General features: G+C 42.4%; 1 long non-coding RNA gene across 1 annotated transcript; it reads left to right on the top strand.

Moving 5' to 3' along the window:
• The first annotated feature begins 1,846 nt into the window (after nucleotides 1-1,846).
• LOC139537742 (uncharacterized) lies at nucleotides 1,847-17,287 on the top strand. The gene is made up of 8 exons (XR_011667593.1): nucleotides 1,847-2,023; nucleotides 10,927-10,972; nucleotides 11,121-12,041; nucleotides 12,201-12,340; nucleotides 12,545-12,892; nucleotides 13,060-13,388; nucleotides 13,561-13,637; nucleotides 13,803-17,287. It is a non-coding gene; the product is annotated as an uncharacterized lncRNA (long non-coding RNA).
• The last annotated feature ends 4,967 nt before the right edge of the window (nucleotides 17,288-22,254 follow it).

Raw genomic sequence — 22,254 nt, forward strand, 5'->3', positions numbered from 1 at the left:
CTCTCCTCCATACCCTCCTCTCCTACACATCCACACCCTCCACACCCATACCTTCCTTTCCTCCTCACCCTCCTCTCCTCCACACCCACACCCTCCTCTCCCCCACACCCACACCCTCCTCTCCTCCACACCCTCCTCTCCTCCACACCCACACCCTCCTCTCCCCCACACCCTCCTCTCCTCCACACCCACACCCTCCTCTCCTTCACACCCTCCACACCCTCCTCTCCTACACATCCACACCCTCCACACCCATACCTTCCTTTCCTCCACACCCTCCTCTCCTCCACACCCACACCCTCCTCTCCTCCACACCCTCCTCTCCTCCACACCCACACCCTCCTCTCCTCAACACCCTCCACTCCTCCACACCCTCCACACCCTCCTCTCCTCCACACCCTCCTCTCCTACACATCCACACCCTCCACACCCATACCTTCCTTTCCTCCACATCCACACCTTCCTCCTCACTAACCGCCGGGCATTTTCTCATGTAACAGCATTTCTGTTGTGTTCCACTGTCACACAGATGACCTCTCCATCAGCTTTCATTGTGACAGAGAATACCAACACCTGAGTAAGCAAGAACTTAACTCATGACGGGTCAAACGCAATGGTCCCAAATTATTACTTCAATTAATATGTTACAGTTTATGGCCACTGACAGCTATAAAATCACTATATACACATATGCAGACTGCTGGGCAGGGGATCTCTTTTGTCCTCAATGGGGAATTGGCTTGTTTGCCATGTGTTAAGTGAACTCTAGTGGCTTGCTGACATTACTTCTCGCTAGAAGAGATAAAGGTTATTAAATGTACTGTGACACCCAGCTGGTCAGAAAAGCTAAGATTCAGCTCTTGTTAACATTTTTTGAACCATGTGTGTATTGTAGGTGGACAGAGGTAGATCCTCAAAAAGTTCTACAGCTTGTGAATATACCAGGCGGTGTCAGAGGAAGGCCCTAAAAATTGCCACCCAAGTCATGGACTGTTCTCTCTGCTATCGCACGGCAAGCGGTACCGGAGCGCCAAGTCTAGGTCCAAAAGGCTCCTTAACAGCTTCTACCCCCAAGCCATAAGACTGCTGAACAGCTAATCAAATGGCTACCCACTGACATGGTACCTGTACCCCCTGTACATAGCCTCGTTATCGTTATTTTATTGTTGCTCTTTTATTTTTTACTTTAGTTTATTTAGTAAATATTTTTCTTAACCCTTCTTTTTCTTAAAACTGCATTGTTGGTAAGTAAGCATTTCACGGTACGGTCTACAACTGTTGTATTCGGCGCATGTGACAAATAAAATTAGCGACTACAAGCAGCGACTGTTTGGAGGACTGATGCAGGAGTGTACTGTATGCCTGAGAGGAGGACTCCACTCTGCATTGTAGAGTGAGAGCAGATGCAGTCAGGGGGGACGCCTGGGTCAGTCTAGACAGCCCTGGAACAGTGGGGCCCATTGATATGATTATGTAGCGATGGCGGTGCTGTCAGTGGCTGGAGGAGAGAGCACCAGGGGGCACCGTTTGCTCTGAGCATGCTGCATGCAACCCTCCACAGGCCTTTTGAATCGCTTTAAATAATGAGTTCATTCATGTTGAGAGAGAGAGAGAGAGAGAGAGAGAGAGAGAGAGAGAGAGAGAGAGAGAGAGAGAGAGAGAGAGAGAGAGAGAGAGAGAGAGAGAGAGAGAGAGAGAGAGAGAGAGAGAGAGAGAGAGAGAGAGAGAGAGAGAGAGAGAGAGAGAGAGAGAGAGAGAGAGAGAGAGAGAGAGAGAGAGAGAGAGAGAGAGAGAGAGAGAGAGAGAGAGAGAGAGAGAGAGAGAGAGAGAGAGAGAGATGTGAACTGAACTGAACTTTACAGGACAAATAGTTTCTGAACACAATTTTGATTTCAGTGTAACTTTTCTTAATTTTTTCTTCAATAAGAACCACTGCTGTGTTGAAAGCGAACCACCCCCACCATTCAATCTCTGATATTGGTTTTCTGCTTCCTCTCCTCTAGCTGCAGTGATTACACCAAAGGTAATCCAAAGACATTTATCTAGCCTGGCTTTTAAGGTTTTTAATTGTTTTCAATGTTATTAATTGAAAAGCTGCTTTATACGTAGATGATTGATCTATACATATTGATACAGATGCTGCTTTTACTTTGGTGAAGAAGGCTTTGATACAGGAGTCTCTTCTCCTGTATCTCCTGCATCTACCTGTTGATGCTAAGGCAGAACTGTGTAATGATTTCTGTATGAAAAGCCCTCCCCTCCCTTGTCTCTTCACATGCAGCTCAGCTCCTAAAAGGCCATTACAAGACCCTGATGGGTTTCATCACTTAGGGAGCGATCCAATTGCAGCCTATTCCTTATGTAGTGCATTACTTTTGGCCAGGGCCCATAGGGCAACATGAATAGGACGAAGCCCCTGACTGTAGAAATTAAAAGCCAGACAATGGAGACCCACTTCTCACAGATTCCACCTGATTGGTCTGTTGTTACTGGCCGTTTGTTGAAAGGTGACAGAAATTTCAGAGCAGAGCACGTTGTCATGGCTTCCATTAATCCACTCACACAGCTGCCGTGTCCAGTCCACATTCCATCAAACGATAAACGCTCGCCTCGCAAAGCCCCTTTGTGGTTGTCCTCAATAGCACTATTGTCTGCCAAAGTTGCCAATAAAATATGTTATTAAGTAAGTGCTGATGGAATCGATAGGGGTGGAGGAGGGTAGATTGGATTCTCTTCCCTGTTTTCAGAGTGCTTTACTTTTCCGTTCTTCTGTGACTGTACATCGGCCGCTCTTGTGGTGTGTGGGGACAGGCATTACCTTAGACAGGTGCCCAACAGATGCTAACGAGAAAATACACAACACAGTGGAGGACAGGATGCAGCCAGAGCTCAGTGAAGAGGAGGTAACCAGGGGAGATAGAGAATGAAGTGAGACATTAGGTTCATCAGGAAAGGTAAATTAAAGCCACTTAAATGGCATTATGTTAATGGTTTAAGACAGAGGATTAATCAAGGTGTTAGGGCATTACTGCTCATTACTGTAGAGCCTCCATGTATTGCACTGGGATGGCAAGGCACAGCTCTATGATGTTATGGGTTGCGTCCCAAATGGCATCCTATTTCCTATATAGTGTACTCGTTTGACCAGAGCCATATTGGCCATGGCCAAAGGTAGTGCGCTATAAAGGGAATAGGGTTCCATTTGGGACAAAACCATGGTGAACTGAAGCAGTAAAGTACCTAGCTAGTTGACTCTGTTATACCTTGAGTGGGAATATGTACATTTCGCAAATTAACACAAGCAGAGGTTTAGCTTTAAATCTAAATGAACACAACATGAATAACTAAGAATCAGATGGTCAAGATGCTTAAAAGGTGACCAAAACACAATGAATATTAACTCTGATACTAACTGCATTAGCTATCAATGTTATCCAATATCCAGACATTTCCACCATTCACCCAGTCCCTTCGGCTTCCAGATCACTTTCAAACCGTGCAAACCATCCTCAAAACTACCCTAAAACACAGTAAGTTATGTATCACCAAGTAGCTTTTTTTTAACACCTTCTTTGAAAAACAACAGCTCTCACTATCTACCACTAACTCTCCTCACCACCCACTCCTCGGCTCTGTCCATCCCTCAGACTAAATTACGGTGTGGAGCATGTGAAGCTGCTGCTGTCTGCCACAGCTCAGGCATGACAACGTGCTCTGCTCTGCCAGGTGTTGTCATAGAGGTGGCCCTCCATCTGTTCAGGGGACCCTGACAGCACAGCGCTACACAGCCCTGTGGAGCCTGTTAGTCAGCCTGGTCCTCGATACTGTGTGGAGACAGAGGAGAGGACAGGAGGCAAAGAGTGACTGCGCTGTGGTACAGACATCAGGCTTAGCTACTGCCAAACCCTGCTGGGACTGCAGAGAGAGAGGCTACTGTATAGGCTACTGTGTCTCTGTGTCTGTGAGCATGCCAGTATGAGTGTGTACTGTACTGTACACTGCATAATGTCTGTGAGTGAGAGGCCTATGCAATGACAGTGACTCCAGACCTGTAGAACACCTTTGGAGCAGTAGAGGCTCCTCAGAGGAGTAAGGGGAGAATCATCGTCCTCAGTGATTTTCATTTAAAAAAAATAGTGAAACATTGACAAGGTTATCCTTTTTAGATAAAACTATACTAAATATACAGTGGGGAGAACAAGTATTTGATACACTGCCGATTTTGCAGGTTTTCCTACTTACAAAGCATGTAGAGGTCTGTAATTTTTATCATAGGTACACTTCAACTGTGAGAGACGGAATCTAAAACAAAAATCCAGAAAATCACATTGTATGATTTTTAAGGAAATTATTTGCATTTTATTGCATGACATAAGTATTTGATCACCTACCAACCAGTAAGAATTCCGGCTCTCACAGACCTGTTAGTTTTTCTTTAAGAAGCCCTCCTGTTCTCCACTCATTACCTGTATTAACTGCACCTGTTTGAACTCGTTACCTGTATAAAAGACACCTGTCCACACACTCAATCAAACAGACTCCAACCTCTCCACAATGGCCAAGACCAGAGAGCTGTGTAAGGACATCAGGGATAAATTGTAGACCTGTACAAGGCTGGGATGGGCTACAGGACAATAGGCAAGCAGCTTGGTGAGAAGGCAACAACTGTTGGCACAATTATTAGAAAATGGAAGAAGTTCAAGATGACGGTCAATCACCCTCGGTCTGGGGCTCCATGCAAGATCTCACCTCGTGGGGCATCAATGATCATGAGGAATGTGAGGGATCAGCCCAGAACTACACGGCAGGACCTGGTCAATGACCTGAAGAGAGCTGGGACCACAGTCTCAAAGAAAACCATTAGTAACACACTACGCCGTCATGGATTAAAATCCTGCAGCGCACGCAAGGTCCCCCTGCTCAAGCCAGCGCATGTCCAGGCCCGTCTGAAGTTTGCCAATGACCATCTGGATGATCCAGAGGAGGAATGGGAGAAGGTCATGTGGTCTGATGAGACAAAAATAGAGCTTTTTGCTCTAAACTCCACTCGCCGTGTTTGGAGGAATAGAAGGATGAGTACAACCCCAAGAACACCATCCCAACCGTGAAGCATGGAGGTGGAAACATCATTCTTTGGGGATGCTTTTCTGCAAAGGGGACAGGACGACTGCACCGTATTGAGGGGAGGATGGATGGGGCCATGTATCGCGAGATCTTGGCCAACAACCTCCTTCCCTCAGTAAGAGCATTGAAGATGGGTCGTGGCTGGGTCTTCCAGCATGACAACGACACGAAGCACACAGCCATGGCAACTAAGGAGTGGCTCCGTAAGAAGCATCTCAAGGTCCTGGAGTGGCCTAGCCAGTCTCCAGACCTGAACCCAATAGAAAATCTTTGGAGGGAGCTGAAAGTCCGTATTGCCCAGCGACAGCCCCGAAACCTGAAGGATCTGGAGAAGATCTGTAGGGAGGAGTGGGCCAAAATCCCTGCTGCAGTGTGTGCAAACCTAGTCAAGAACTACAGGAAACGTATGATCTCTGTAATTGCAAACAAAGGTTTCTGTACCAAATATTAAGTTCTGCTTTTCTGATGTATCAAATACTTATGTCATGCAATAAAATGCAAATTAATTACTTAAAAATCATACAATGTGATTTTCTGGATTTTTGTTTTAGATTCCGTCTCTCATAGTTGAAGTGTACCTATGATAAAAATTACAGACCTCTACATGCTTTGTAAGTAGGAAAACCTGCAAAATCGGCAGTGTATCAAATACTTGTTCTCCCCACTGTATATTCACGTCACCAAATAATTAGTCAAAACACAATAAAGGTTTACAGTAGTCTCAACAGCACTCTGTAGGGTAGCACAATGGTGTAGCTGGAGAACAGTTAGTTTCCATCCTCGTCTGGGTACATTGACTTCAATATAAAACCTATGAGGCTCATGGTTCTCACCCCCTTCCATAGACATACACAGTAACTATGACAACTTCCGGAGTACGTCCTCTTTTCTGACAGAGCTCTTGCAGCATGAACTAACATGTTGTCCACCCAATCAAAGTATCAAAGAATGAATCTAGTACTGAAAGCATAAGCTACAACTAGCTAGCACTGCAGTGCATAAAATGTGAGTAGTTGACTCAAAGAAAGATAAAGAAAAGTGTTGAACAGTTTTGAACAAATACATTTCTTTAAAAATGAAGGAGAAGCGAGAGAGAGCTATATTTAGTTGTATTTTTTTCACTTTCACTTAGCTAGCGAATGCAGCTAGCTACTTTAGCCTACTAAAACACCCGGCTCAAACAGAGAGGGATGCTATGTTAGCTAGTTGGCTATGGCTATCCAACACTGGAACCCTTCCAAGTCAAGGTAAGTTTTTGATTGTATTAATTTATTGCCACCGGGGTAGCTGCTAAACTGCTTGCTGACTGTACACGTGTTAGTTCTAATAGCTATGTTGACGTTAGCTAATATGGCGACAACGATGTAGGCTGTGCGTAGCAGTTAGCGGTTATGATATGAAGGTTTGGCTTGGAAAGTTTTTTTTGCCTGGTCACAGACAGCTGATGTGTTGTGCACCGAAGTTCACAAGCAAAGGGAATCGGTGAGAGGAGGAGAGCACGTAGATGCGAGAAGGAATTACACAACGAGGAAAATGTTCATGCTGTTTGTTTGTGGCTGCTATGAAAGTGAACTGTGTTTGCGTGTGATAAGGGGTGTATTCATTCCGCTGATTCTGTTTCTTAAACGTTTCTTAAATGGAACAAAACGGGGATAAACATACCTGAATTTGTCCAATTGAAACTCATTTACAACTATTGGACTAATGATTACACCCTAAATCAACTAGATGCAGGTAAGTGTGTGCAAGGCGGTATTGAATGTGTCACTGTCTGTCACCTTGAATGCTCTAATCTTTCTCTCGACCTGTGCACCTACATTGTAAACTTTAATTCATAGGCTAAGTCATGATGGGTATAGGAAAAATTTGAGTATCATGTAGTAGCCTAAACTATCGACGTTACATTGAACTGGGTGAATGGAATATGAATGACAGTCATCCAACATGCTGTAATAGAAATAAGGTCATGCTCATGAAAAAAAGAATCATCCTCCCTCATCTTAATCGTCACTGACCGCCACATCTCTGTAGGGGGGTGTGTGTGTGTGTGTGTGTGTGTGTGACAGTCAGTCCTTCTAGCGTCTCTCTTTCTCTGTCAGGTGCTGTTCTAATGAGACGGTGGAGGGAAGGCTCGCACTCAGAAACAGCTGTTTCATGTCACAGTCTGATGCAGAGATAAGAGCCCTACGCCACCGCCTCCTTCCCGCCTTTCATTCAGCCCTTCTCCTCTCCTCCCTGCCCTCCCCTATCTCTGTCATCTTCTTTTCCTGTAGACAGAGTGGGATGAGATTGCAGTGATTAAACCATCAACATTAATTGAAAGGACGGGTTGTTGTCTTCGACTGTTCATCATCCATTAGTCATTGAGTGCGTTCCAAATGGCACCCTATTCTCTTAATAGTGCACTACTTTTGACTATATATAGGGAATAGGGTGCCATTTGGGAGGTAACAAATTATTTTCAGTGTTGTGGCGGACAGCTACGATGGGTAGTTGTGAAGAGCCAATGGAAGGGGAGAGTGGTTTGGCGTTAGCTCTAACCAGTGTCTTGTCACCGAATATACTGTACCTCACAACTTAGCGACGTGTTGTAACGTGATTATCAGTTTAATCTCGTCATTATCATTCTAGAGGTGGCTCTCATGTCCATTCTCGTCATGCTAAGAGAGATCCTAGTCACGAGAAGTCATGGAGAGAAGTGATACAGGTGGACATGCACGCCTGTGTTCAACATGTGTGTCAGAGTTAGCAAGTGAAGATGGAGATGATGCCTAAATGAGGCTGTAGAGGAGCCTTTTTAAACAGAGGGAACATCCCCCTATGGATTAATGACAACCTCGGTGGTCACCTCATCTGGTTGGCTCCTGAACCCTGAGATGTATCGTTGCCTTGTGATGTCATGGAGTTGGGAAAGGCTGGCAGAATTCTGGAATGGAAGGCAGCAAGCAGGAGGGTGTTTTTTTCCCCCATCCACGTCCCGTGATCGTTCACTTAGCAGGGGCGGGAGAGAGGAGGAGAGAACTAAAGGAAAGGAAGTTAAGAGGAGGAATGATTTTAATTTTCTGCAGAGTTGTCTTTATCCATTAATCTGAGCGGAGGCTCTGATGCCTCATTATCCAACTCTGTGGTAATTATATTAATGGACGGGCTTCGGTACGTGACAGCAGCAGTGCCAATTGTCTGAGTTTGGGGCCGGTGGCATGTATGAATCTAAATGCTAATTTTGAGAAAATGGGGGTCGATTTCACCACTGAACAAAAGCGATATAGACAGACACACCACATACACAGTAAAATCACAAGTGTTTAATTTGCAGTGTCAAAAGTGATTGAACAACATGCAGTGTCAAAAGATCCCTAGTGTCAGTGTTGATAACTGTAGTTAAATGCTATGTGTAATTTTTTACTCTAATAGTGTAAGAAACATCATAACTCCACCCAGGTTGGATGGGGAGTGTTTCTGCACAGCTATTTTCAGGTCTCTCCAGAGATGTTTGATTGCGTTCAAGTAGGTGCTCTGGCTGGGCCACTCAAGTCTTGTCCCGAAGCCACTCCTGCGTTGTCTTGGCTGTGTACTAAGGGTCGTTGTCCTGTTGGAAGGTGAGGTCCTGAGCGCTCTGGAGCAGGTTTTCATCAAGAATCTCTCTGTACTTTACTCCGTTCATCTTACCCTTGATTCTGAATAGTCTCCCAGTCCCTGCCGCTGAAAAACATCCCCACAGCATGATGCTACCACCACCATGCTTCACCGTAGGGATGGTACCAGGTTTCCTCCAGATGTGAGGCTTGGCATTCAGGCCAAAGAGTTCATTCTTGGTTTCATCAGACTAGAGCAGCTTGTTTCTCATGGTCTGAGAGTCATTAGCTGCCTTTTGGCAAACTCCAAGAGGGCTGTCATGCCTTTTACCGAGGAGTGGCTTCTGTCTGGCCACTCTACCATAATGGCCTGATTGGTGGAGTGATGCAGAGATGGTTGTGCTTCTGGAAGGTCCCATTCCCATTTCCACAGAGGAACTCTGGAGCTCTGTTAGAGTGACCATCGGGTTCTTGATCACCTCCCTGATCAAGGCACTTCTTCCCCGATTGCTCAGTTTGGCCAGGAGGCCAGCTCTAGGAAGAGTCTTGGTGGTTCCAAACTTCTTCCATTTAAAACCTCTCTAGGGTACGTGAGACGGTAGCGTACCATGTCTTCAACAGCCAGTGAAACTGCAGGGCGCCAAATTCAAATACAGAAATACTAATTATAAAAATTCAGAAAACAAAACATATTTTACATAGGTTTAAAGATCAACTTCTTGTGAATCCAACCACGGTGTCATATTTAAAAAATGCTTTACGGCGAAAGTATACCTTATGATTATTTGAGAACATAGCCCAGCAGACAAATCATTACAAACAGTAACCAGCCAAGTAGAAGAGTTACACAAGTCAGAAATAGAGATAGAATTAATCCCTTACCTTTGATGATCTTCATATGGTTGCACTCAGAAGACATTCATTTACTCAATAAATGTTCCTTTTGTTCGATAAAGTCTCTTTATATCCAAAAACCTCTGTTTTGTTTGCGCGTTTTCTTCAGTAATCCACAGGCTCAAACGCAGTCACATCAGGCAGACAAAAAAATCCAAATTGTATCCGTAAAGTTCAGAGAAACATGTCAAACGATGTTTATATTCAAACCTCAGGTTGTTTTTAGCCTAAATAATCGATAATATTTCAACCGGACAATAACGTCGTCAATATAAAAGGTAAACATGAAAGGCACTCTCTTGGTCGCGCGCATGAAAAAGCTCTGTGACAAGGCAGGGTCCACTCATTCAGACTGCTCTTACTCCCTCATTTTTCAGAATACAAGCCTGAAACAATTTCTAAAGACTGTTGACATCTAGTGGAAGGCATAGGAACTGCAATTTGAGTCCTAAGTCAATGGATACTCTAATGGCATTGAATAGAAAACTACAAAACCAAAATAAAATCCTACTTCCTGAATGGATTTTTCTCAGGTTTTCGCCTGCCAAATCAGTTCTGTTATACTCACAGACACTATTTTAACAGTTTTGGAAACTTTAGAGTGTTTTCTATCCAAATCTACCAGTTATATGCATATCATATCTTCTGGGCCCGAGAAGCAGGCAGTTTAATTTGGGCATGCTTTTCATCCAAAATTCCAAATGCTGCCCCCTACCCTAGAGAAGTTAAGAATGATGGAGGCCTCTGGGTTCTTGGAGACCTTCAATGCTGAAGAAATGTTTTGGTACCCTTCCCCAGATCTGTGCCTCGACACAATCCTGTCTCGGAGCTCTATGAACAATTCCTTTGACATCATGGCTTGGTTTTTGCTCTGACATACATTGTCAACTGTGGGACCTTACATAGACAGGTGTGTGCCTTTCCAAATCATGTCCAATCAATTGAGTTTACCACATGTGGACTCCAATCAAGTTGTGGAAACATCTCAAAGATGATCAATGGAAACAGGATGCACCTGAGCTCAATGTCGATTCTCATAGCAAAGGGTCTGAATACTTATGTAAATAAGGTATTTCTGTTTTGTTTTGAATTGACAAAATATTCTAAACCTGTTTTCGTTTTGCCATTATTGGGTATTGTATGTAGATTGATGAGGAATTTTTTTTTATAATAAGATTGTAACGTAACAAATTGTGGAAAAAGTCAAGGGGTCTGAATACTTTCCGAATGCACCCTCATTGCTGCTTAATTTGAAATGGGTTGTTTAGACTATTTAATTACCTTCTTGTAAATTTAATTAGTTTACAGTACTGAACTAATTTGTCTGTTTCAGTGAAGTTGGTGGGAGGCCAATTTGTGAATCACAAGGTTGGCCAAATGTGAGTCAAGTATCAGTATTTGAGTATTGTCTCATACGTTTATGGTTATGGATTACATGTTCATGGTAACCTATCTTCAAAATCTCATCAACAGAACTTGACTTGTTTGAATACTTAAATCAATGTCTCTTTTTTTCTCTCTCCTCAGATCCAACATTGCTGATCAAGGGAAGTTGATTCACTGACCTGAGGCTGAGTGACTTCTTGAATGAAGATAAGCTTTTAAGTTGGCCATTAAAATTGAATTGTCTTTTACCACTGTAGTTGCAAAAGATTAATTTCTCAGTTAAAGGGGAATTACACTTTTCCTGTTTCTGTTGAGTCCGTATGGTTTCATATCGTTATGTGAGTTTCACAGCCATCCTAATGTGATGTTAAAGGGGAACTTCACCCATTTTAAGTTTTTGTGGCCTTACTTTTCTCTTTATATATATTATGTCTACTGTGCCATTAATCCATGTTTGAAAGATTTAACCTTAATATGCAAATATTGAGTTATAGGATGGTGGAAACAAAATATGTAAAATTAGTGAGTTTGGAGTGTTTTATATACACATTTTCATCATGCATTCAGTCAATGGAAAGTGATGATTCAGCAAAAGTGAAACCAATTTTCAGAAATACGATATCAAAAAACGATTTGGGAAATCAACTACAAACACAGAAAGGGAGAACATAAAACATGTGAAAATGTGTTAACTTCCCCTTTAACTGACGGTATAACAACAGAATTTCCTCTTGGGGATCAATCACATATAAAATGCAAACATTTTACAGTTTTGTTATGGTTCGCCGTTAAACTCTAACTCACATAGTAATGATTTTTTTAAACCATCTATAGAATGGACTGGAGAACATCGAACAGAACAATTGATTGTAATTCCCCCACTCATGGTTATTTTGAAATGATTTGTCTCTGCATTCCTGAAATATGACGTACCAGTCGCCAGCCAAATTAATGCAAAGCTGTATGATGAGTCGGGAACTGAAGTTGATGGAGAAATGTTTGAGGAGGTGCTGACACAGCCAAGTCCTGGTGTTTTCACAATCACACTGGACAATGATACTGGTATGTGTTGGTTTTTCACAGTAATACAGTTCGAGGTTTAACTGTCGGCCTCTCCTCTGGACCAGTCACTTTGTATAGGGCTGTGTTGCTTTCTCACATTCATTTGGAATGTCTGTCTTTGTCAAAACCTTTACAATAATCAACCACTTTCTGTGACAGTATCTTCCCAGATGACTTCCTCCTTTGCCAGTTCCTTGTTGGAGATCTCGTCCATTGAGTCAGATGATACTGTCATTCTGAGCGATGATTGGAGCCCTTCAAGAAAATGACAGAGAGCTGAGGATGAAGCTAAACAACATGTATGTTTCTGAGTGTAATGTAATAAGCATCTGTTTAGAATCATTATTTGCTAACCTCTCTTTCTCTTAACTAATGTTCCGTATATCAGCTTACCCCTCTGATAGTTGGGAGCTGTAAACCAGTGCATACGTTTTTACCTGCAGTGTCCGATGAGAGCGTATAAGGATGATTCTGGATTGTTCTTGATCATTTTCCTTTCATAGTTAAGAAATAACATACTGAAGAAGAAATCTGGTGGCGCTCTTGTCATCAATACTCTCGAACCAAAGGACACCAGACGAAAGATGATACATTTTCTCACAGCAGAGATGACCGAGACTCACGGTTAAGCACTAAACCAGGCACGCAAGAAAGCTGTCTGTATCTAAGATGTATTTCAGATGAATGTTGCTATTATAGGGACCAGAATCAACAGGGGGCTTCATTGCAAATGGATGTATAAAGTACTCTTGTTGTCAGGACATCAGCACCACGCCATGAGGGAGTCATATGCTCAAGGAATTGTCGACTTGTTCCCTTACCTCAAGGACTCCTACAAAACTAAAGGATATGTGAGTATTAATTGGCCTAAATGTTTTTGTATATGCCACATTTTGCATGCATTTGTGTTTGTGTTACACATCTTGCAATTGTTGTCTGATTAGGAGTGTTAATGTATGTGTTGATGTGACTTTTCCATTGTGTTAAGATGAGTGAATGTGTTCTCCTTTTCTTCAAGGAACATTATTTTGACCCTCAAACTGGAAATAGTTACTTGTCCTCTGAACCATCCAGAGGAATTCAGCTTCACCTGATAAATTACCACCTAGCCAGTAATTCAGTGGTGGCCCAATAGCTGAGATAGAGACTCCATCCCATCCAGAGATTACCCTGATTGGTGAAAAGTGTAGGGAAGCCATTTCCCTGATGAAGCATTCTTCTGATGAGGTCACCAACAAGCAGAAGATGAGGATGACATATGAATACAGACGGAAGATGACTCATGACCCAAGTAAATGCTGCGAGTTGCTGACTGAATTTCCACAATTCATGGATATGAAGTGCCTGGTAAGCTCTTCAACATTTCAAACAAATTCACATTTCAAATTCAACATTTCAAACAACATCACCTCATCGGCATCCTCCCTTGAATCCAAAAATGGAGAGTTTGATTGCTTTGGCAGTTTCGTAACTATTGTGCTATTGTATTACATTTTGCTCAGTATCTTTCTGTGTTTAGGATGGACAGTGACCTCTCCTCCATCCTCCTCCAGCTCCATTTGATTCCCCCTTCATCACAAGGCCACAAAAGACCAGGCAAGGTTTCTGCCTCAAGCTGAGAAGCATCTCGTCATATTCAAAAACGTTTGCATTGGTCTCCTTTTCTGAGTACCTAGTGTCACGGTTTATTGAATCCAAGCCACTATACTATTGGTGAATTTGAAATAATGGTAGTGTTTCTTTTGTTGTTTTTGTCTTCAGGCAGGAACCAGTATCCAGAAACACATTGATGCTATTGCCCAAAGCAGTTAACCGTACCTCCTTGCTGTCGGGACCAAGAGGAGCAGCATCCATAGTTACTTCCTCATCCTGGACAAGCAAGCTCTGACATGAAACTCTACAAGCGCCTTTTCTTTAGTTTATTTGTTAAATATTTTCTTTACTCTTCTTGAACTGCACTGTTGGTTAAGGGCTTGTAAGTAAGCATTTCACGGTAATGTCTACACTTGTTGTATTTGGAGCATGTGGCAAATAAAGTTTGATTTGATGAGCTCTTCGATCTGATGCTGCACAGTATGTACACCTTCATACAGACAACTGTGTACAAGATAGATATTGGGAAGGTTATAAAGAGTCCATGTGTTGTAGAGCTTAGAGCTAGATTCCTACACTTAAGCAGAAATATGGAGTTCAAATCTGATTTTTGTTTGTCATGCTAGTCTTTGGAGTTCCATCTTGCTTGTTAGGAATCTCTAGTTGATTCATGGACTTTGCCCTGGTAAAACACTTACGCTGAAATGTGGTCAAACAGGTTGTTGTATTTGGTACTTTTCCAGGCTTAAGGAAACATGGTACACGAAGGACAAGAGGATGTTCTATTGAACACTGACATGGATAACAAAGATAATAGTCAGCCAAGTGATGTCATACCTACAACTTCTTATGTCTTATATCCAACAAGAACATCCTTGATTTGTGTGCGTCAGCTATTGCACAACTGCAGGCTGCGGGTGTAGGTCAGACAACTGTAAATAGTTCTGTATCTTCCATGGAAGAAGCAGTTATTGAGATACAGGGTCAAGCTAAAGAGACAGCTCTGAAATGTATATATTCACAGCACACAGAAATGCTAGGCAAAATTCAACAGTCTTTTCAGGATATTGAAAACTCTTTTACTTCATTTAATTCCAAATCAAAACTAAAAAACTATTTTGCACAGAAATGGGAAACTGTTAACCCGGTGGGGAAAGTGCTTGGTGTTAGATCTGATCATAGAAGAAACAAAACAACTGGAACTTATGATCAAGTAGTTGTATCTTACAAGATTGCTTATGTTCCAATTCTTCAGACATTGCAGTAAAATTATTTTAACCTTTATTTAACTAGGCAAGTCAGTTAAGAACAAATTCTTATTTACAATGATGGCCTACACCGGCCAAACGCGGACGACGTTGGGCCAATTGTGCGCCGCCCTATGGGACTCCCAATCACGGCCAGTTGTGATACAGCCTGGATTCGAACCAGGGTGTCTGTAGTGACGCCTCTAGCACTGAGATGCAGTACCTTAGACCACTGCACCACTTGGGAGGCAAGTCACCCTTTCGAAGGAGTTTACTTGCCGTACTAAAGCCAATTGTAAGTGACCTGAAAGTGCTTGAGGCTGAGGGAATTGAAGTTTCCATATTTGATGATCGTGTTCATGGCAGTATTGTCCAAGTTACTGGTGATAATCTGGGCATACATTGCCTCTTTGGTATTGTAGAATCATTTAGTGGCCGGTATTGTTGTCGTTTTGGCCTCACTGAGAAGGGGGATTTTCAAACTGTGTTCTGTGAAGATGACCGAAGTGTGATTTTGCAAACAAAAGGCATGCATTCAGACCATTGTCAAACTACACAGTCAAATCCAACACTACCTCATGTATACGGTGTGAAACATGCTTGTTTATTGAACTCTCTGCAGTACTTCAACACAGCTGACAACTGTTGATATTATGCACAACATTTTAGAAGGAGTTGCATAGTTTGAGGTAAACTAGTTTTACACTATGTACAAGCAAACTCTGTGACTGACAGATACATTTCTGGTAGAATCCAGTCATTTAACTATGGCTACACAGATAGTAGGAATCGTCCACCTGCACTCAAATTGGATGATGGAAGCAATGCTTTGGGCCTAAATGCTATCCAATCTTGGTCTCTTCTTTGCAATATGCCTTTGATATTTGGTGATCTGGTTCAGAATGATGATTAAATACTTGCAACTGCTACTGTTACTACTACAGATCGTGAATATTGTGTTTTCTCCAGCATTAACCGAGGGTATGACAATCTTTCTAAAACACTTCATTGCTGAGCATCATGGGCTCTTCAAGTATTTTTTTCCTACTAGGAATCTTTTTCCTGAACACCATTTCATGATACATTATCCTCTGTGTGTAAGGAATATTGGGCCGATTCTTCACACATGGTGTATTCGTTATGAGGCGAAACACAACTTCTTTAAAACATAGCCAATGAGGTTAAAAAATATCACCATGACACTTGCCAAAAAGCACCAACATCACATGGCATATAAATGGGAATCTTTCAGCCAGGACAGATTAGCCATAGGTCCAGGGAAGATGGTAGAGATCAATGACATGAAAGAAGGTCCTGAGATTAAAACTAGATTCCCACAAATGTTCTCTCAGTGAAATGGTTAAAGCACGAAGGTGCTGACTATCGTCTTGGCTTGATCGTATGTGTTGAAGGACATTGTTGTGAAAGATGAGCAAGTAATATTGGTTACCTCATCCCTTCAAACTCTTTTTTTTTATGACAATTTCCATGCATTTAAAGTTTTATTGAAGCGAATTGAGCTGTGTAAGGTCAATGACATTATGTGCTACAAACCATTTGATTTACAGATGGCTTATGGATCAAATTATGTTTGGTATGTGGTTCCATACTGTCAGCTATTGCAACTTTGAGTAGGCTGCTTTATCGATGTTAACATGGTGTACAGTACATTTTGTTTTTGAACCAAAGATGTCCAACTCGTCTGCAACTTCTCTTATTTTTTGTTTTATTCATCATTGTGTTACCTTGCTCGGAAGTGAAACCATGTCCAGTGCATGTTTATTTAAAAAATGTATTTATTGTATTTTATTGTTAAAATGAAAACTTGTTTTGTTCATAAAATAAGTGAAATAGTTTCCCCTCCAAAAAATGGTAATTAAGGATGTTAAAAGCAGCTTTTCTTTGTTGGAATGTGGGTGGGTATACTGGTCATTACAAATATGAATGCAAGTGGACTGCTGATTGACTCGAGCGGACCCTCAGGAGTATTCCATCCATCATGGCAAGCAGGTTTTTTTTCTTGTTTTCTTTCTTAAAAAAAAAAAAATTCTCCAATTTATGCTTTGGCCATATACCAGTATTGGCCAAGTCAACATCATTATTTGGGTATGAGTTAACAGAATATTAACTTTTAAAAGTAAGATATTCACTGGACAGTTATTTCAAATGGGACATTCCAGAATCCATGTCTCTTGACATGACAGAATGCCTTTGTTTTTATAGTACGTTCTAAGATTGTAACACATGCCTAATTTGATATTTGAAGCACATATTTTTGGGACATGATGCAATTGTTCTGTTTGATTCATTGTTATTTTGTAATTCCAGAAAGCATTGTTTTTACACTGGACAGAGTAACCAGAAATGTGTATGTTAACACTAATAAAGAGTTATCTCTAGATTAAACCTAGTGTTGATTATAAATTACACTGTGAGTGTTAATTCACCCTTAGTGTTACATTTTAGTGACACTGGCAAGTGTAAACCAGTGTTAATTTTTTACAATGCAGTGTGTTACATGAACACAAAAATGAAACACTATAATCAAAGTACTTTTTACACTCTAGAGTTGGACCATATGTTATCCGGGGTAGTGTTAAAATTAATTCTAAGTGTTGATTTAACACGGCACAATGTACTGTGTCGACACATCACACAGACCCTAGCTGCTGTCTGTACCCACTGAAAGTCTATCCTATCTGCACCTATACCACCTTTTTTTTAATCCGCTGTCGGAATAAGCTTTGGAGAGAGATTCAACTGCAATCGTGAAATTAGATTAAATTAATCTTCGGCGTGGCGAGACCGCTGTATGGTTTTAGTGTAAACAGTATTAAAACTAGATGCTCCCGTTTTTCGGCTCCATGGTTGTCGGGATAATTCCAACCCCTGTGGGTAGACTACCTGCCACAGAAGCTATCCTTTCCCCTACAGACAGAGAGATTATTATGATTGCTAATGTAGTATTTTGGACTGCCACACGTTGAGAGAGGGAAGTATCTCTATCAGAGGACCAGAGATGATTGCTCCCTATATAGTGCACTACTTTTTACCAGTGCCATTGGGTACTCAGCCATGTTCAGCCTTCATTTACATTCAACATTTTTGCAAGACTTTTCAGCATGTGAATCTGACAGGAAACCAGACCTGTCTATTGTAATCCACATGCATATGGCCTGTAATTAGAGACATTATGACTTGGTGAGGAGAACACACCTGCTCCAGCTCCCTCTTGTGTGTGTGACTCACACACACACAGACACACACAACAGCGCTTTCAGAGAGAGGAAGGGCTGCCCTGTCTTTACCTCTTTCCCTCGACAGCAGTCAGCGTCAACTCTGTTTTCAGACAGGAGATGTGAGGGTGCTTTATCGCTGCGCTCACCCACACTTTCAAAGTAGCTCTGACGATAGTTGATACTTGCAAAAAGAAAGGGAGAGAAGCAGGGTGAAATTACCCCACTTTGATACCGATGACAAATTTTGGGACTTACCACTTGAAAAGGTAGCCTTTTCTAATCCTTCTCCAAGACTGAGGCAAGAGTTTTCCTTGACGTCCCTGTATTAAATATTGAATGCACAGAAACAAGACGGCAGCCAGGATAATAAACAGCACTGGGAAGGATTTTCACTTTTATTAATCTCTCTCTTCTACCTGACCTCTGTAATGGCTGCAATCTTCCCACTGCAAATATGAGCTGGGGGCATGTCCAGCATTGTTGAGTGAGAGAAAGGGTGGAGGGAGAGAGAGAGGGAGAGAAAGAGAGAGGGGGGAAAGAATGCCTTCCAGCTCTAGCTTCGGATATTTGTCTAATTTCTGTGAATGCCAGGGCTATGCGATATCAGTTTAAACACCACTAAGTGTTAATGATGTTAAAATCATGAAGTGAGACCTGCTGTATGACAGAAGCAGTTTTACACCAGTGTAAAGTGGAGGAAAAAGCAGCAACATCTCTGTCAGGGGACGAAGTGTTTGACTACAGAGTATCGCCGGGATCTTCATCTATATTCATCAATTAACAAAAATATGATTTGAATTATGAATAATAACCCTCAGAATGGTAATTCAAAAATGACTTTGTGTCACTGACCATAAAACCAAACAGGCCATGTTTTAACTTAATAGATTAATTATCTTCGTTACTTTGATGGCCAAGCATCAACAGACATGATACATGAATATTCCTCCATATTTGGGCAACAAAATCTTTCTCTTCTCTTCGATGGAAGGTTTGATGATTTAATCATGATGGAAGGGAATATCTGACTGAATTCTAACATGGCTGTTTCTGTGTTTTTCCCCCGGTTCTTTTTAAAGCTAGAATCCTTAAAACAATAACAAAGATTACTCCCCACCCCTATTTTGCTAAAAAGCTAAGCGATGAGGCTGGAGAAATGTAACCACTCAAATTCATAGACAGAACTATGGATGCAAGTTATATTTAAGCAATAAGGCCCAAACGGGTGTGGTATATGGCCAATATACCACGGCTAAGGGCTGTTCTTATGTACGACGCAACGCTGAGTGCCTGGATACAACCCTTAGCCGTGGTATATTGGCCATATACCACAAACCCCTGAGGTGCCTTATTGCGATCTCAACCTTTAAGTCTTTACTGAAGACTCATCTCTTCGGTAGGTCATATGATTGAGTGTTAGTCTGGCCCAGGAGTGTAAAGGTGAACGGAAAGGCTCTGGAGCAAAGAACCACCCTTGCTGTCTACTGCCTGGCCGGTTCCCCTCTCTCCACTGGGATTCTCTGCCTCTAACCCTATTACAGGGGCTGTCACTGGCATACTGGTGCTCTTCCATGCTGTCCCTAGGAGGGGTGCGTCACTTGATTGGGTTGAGTCACTGACGTAATATTCCTGTCTGGGTTGGCGCCCCCCCTTGGGTTGTGCCGTGGCTGAGATCTTTGTGGGCTATACTCGGCCTTGTCTCAGGATGGTAAGTTGGTGGTTGAAGATATCCCTCTAGTGGTGTGGGGGCTGTGCTTTGGCAAAGTGGGTGGGGTTATATCCTGCCTGTTTGGCCCTGTCCGGGGGTATCATCGGATGGGGCCACAGTGTCTCCTGACCCCTCCTGTCTCAGCCTCCAGTATTTATGCTGCATTAGTTTATGTGTTGGGGGGCTAGGGTCAATCTGTTATATCTGGAGTACTTCTCCTGTCTTATCCGGTGTCCTGTGTGAATTTAAGTATGCTCTCTCTAATTCTCTCTTTCTCTCTTTCTTTCTCTCTCTAGGAGGACCTGAGCCCTAGGACCATGCCTCAGGACTACCTGGCATGATGACTCTTTGCTGTCCCCAGTCCACCTGGCCGTGCTGCTGCTCCAGTTTCAACTGTTCTGCCTGCGGCTATGGAACCCTGACCTGTTCACTGGACGTGCTACCTGTCCCAGACCTGCTGTTTTCAACTCTCTAGAGACAGCAGGAGCGGTAGAGATACTCTTAATGATCGGCTATGAAAAGCCAACTGACATTTACTCCTGAGGTGCTGACTTGTTGCACCCTCGACAACTACTGTGATTATTATTATTTGACCATGCTGGTCATTTATGAACATTTGAACATCTTGGCCATGTTCTGTTATAATCTCCACCCGGCACAGCCAGAAGAGGACTGGCCACCCCTCATAGCCTGGTTCCTCTTTAGGTTTCTTCCTAGGTTCCGGCCTTTCTAGGGAGTTTTTCCTAGCCACCGTGCTTCTACACCTGCATTACTTGCTGTTTGGGGTTTTAGGCTGGGTTTCTGTACAGCACTTTGAGATATCAGCTGATGTAAGAAGGGCTATATACATTTGATTTGATTTGATTTGATTGCTGTTATAAACTGGTTACCAACGTAATTACAAGAGTAAAAAGAAATGTTTTGTCATACCTGTCGTATATGGTCTGATATACCACAGCTTTCAGCCAATCAGCATTCAGGGCTCGAACCACCCAGTTTAGAATCTGCAAGGATCAATGGGTATATACCATTAATTTATAAGTCAAAAAATGAATGTACAGTCGTGGCCAAAAGTTATGAGAATTACACAAATATTAATTTTCACAAAGTCTGCTGCCTCAGTTTGTATGATGGCAATTTGTATATACTCCAGAATGTTATGAAGAGTGATCAGATGAATTGCAATTAATTGCAAAGTCCCTCTTTGCCATGCAAATGAACTGAATCCCCAGAAAACTTTTCAACTGAATCCCCCCAAAACATTTCCAACATAATTACAAGAGTAAAAATAAATGTTTTGTCATACCTGTCGTATATGGTCTGATATACCACGGCTTTCAGCCAATCAGCATTCAGGGCTCGAACCACCCAGTTTAGAATCTGGAAGGATCAATGGGTATATACCATTAATTTATAAGTCAAAAAATGAATATACAGTCGTGGCCAAAAGTTATGAGAATTACACAAATATTAATTTGTCAATTTGTATATACTCCAGAATATAATGAAGAGTGATCAGATGAATTGCAATTAATTGCAAAGTCCCTATTTGCTATGCAAATGAACTGAATCCCCCAAACACATTTCAACTGATGTCAGTGATTCTCTCGTTAACACAGGTGTGAGTGTTGATGAGGACAAGGCTGGAGATCACTCTGTCATGCTGATTGAGTTCGAATCACAGACTGGAAGCTTCAAAAGGAGGGTTGTGCTTGGAATCATTGTTCTTCCTCTGTCAACCATGGTTACCTACAAGGAAACACGTGCTGTCATCATTGCTTTGCACAAAAAGGGCTTCACAGGCAAGGATATTGCTGCCAGTAAGATTGCACCTAAATCAACCATTTATCGGATCATCAAGAACTTCATGGAGAGCGATTCAATTGTTGTGAAGAAGGCTTCAGGGCTCCAGCAAACGCCAGGCCCGTCTCCTAAAGTTGATTTAGCTGCGGGATCGGGGCACCACCAGTACAGAGCTTGCTCAGGAATGGCAGCAGGCAGGTGTGAGTGCATCTGCACGCACAGTGAGGCGAAGACTTTTGGAGGATGGCCTGGTGTCAAGAAGGGCAGCAAAGAAGCCGCTTCTCTCCAGGAAAAACATCAGGGACAGACTGATATTCTGCAAAAGGTACAGGGATTGGACTGGGGTAAAGTCATTTTCTCTGATGAATCCCCGTTCCGATTGTTTGGGGCATCTGGAAAAAAGCTTGAAAAAAGAAGACAAGGTGAGCGCTACCATCAGTCCTGTGTCATGCCAACAGTAAAGCATCCTGAGACCATTCATGTGTGGGGTTGCTTCTCAGCCAAGGGAGTGGGCTCACTCACAATTTTGCCTAAGAACACAGCCATGAATAAAGAATGGTACAAACACATCCTCAGAGAGCAACTTCTCCCAACCATCCAGGAACAGTTTGGTGACGAACAAT

The sequence above is a fragment of the Salvelinus alpinus genome, chromosome 13, assembly GCF_045679555.1.
Source record: "Salvelinus alpinus chromosome 13, SLU_Salpinus.1, whole genome shotgun sequence".
NCBI lineage: Eukaryota > Metazoa > Chordata > Actinopteri > Salmoniformes > Salmonidae > Salvelinus > Salvelinus alpinus.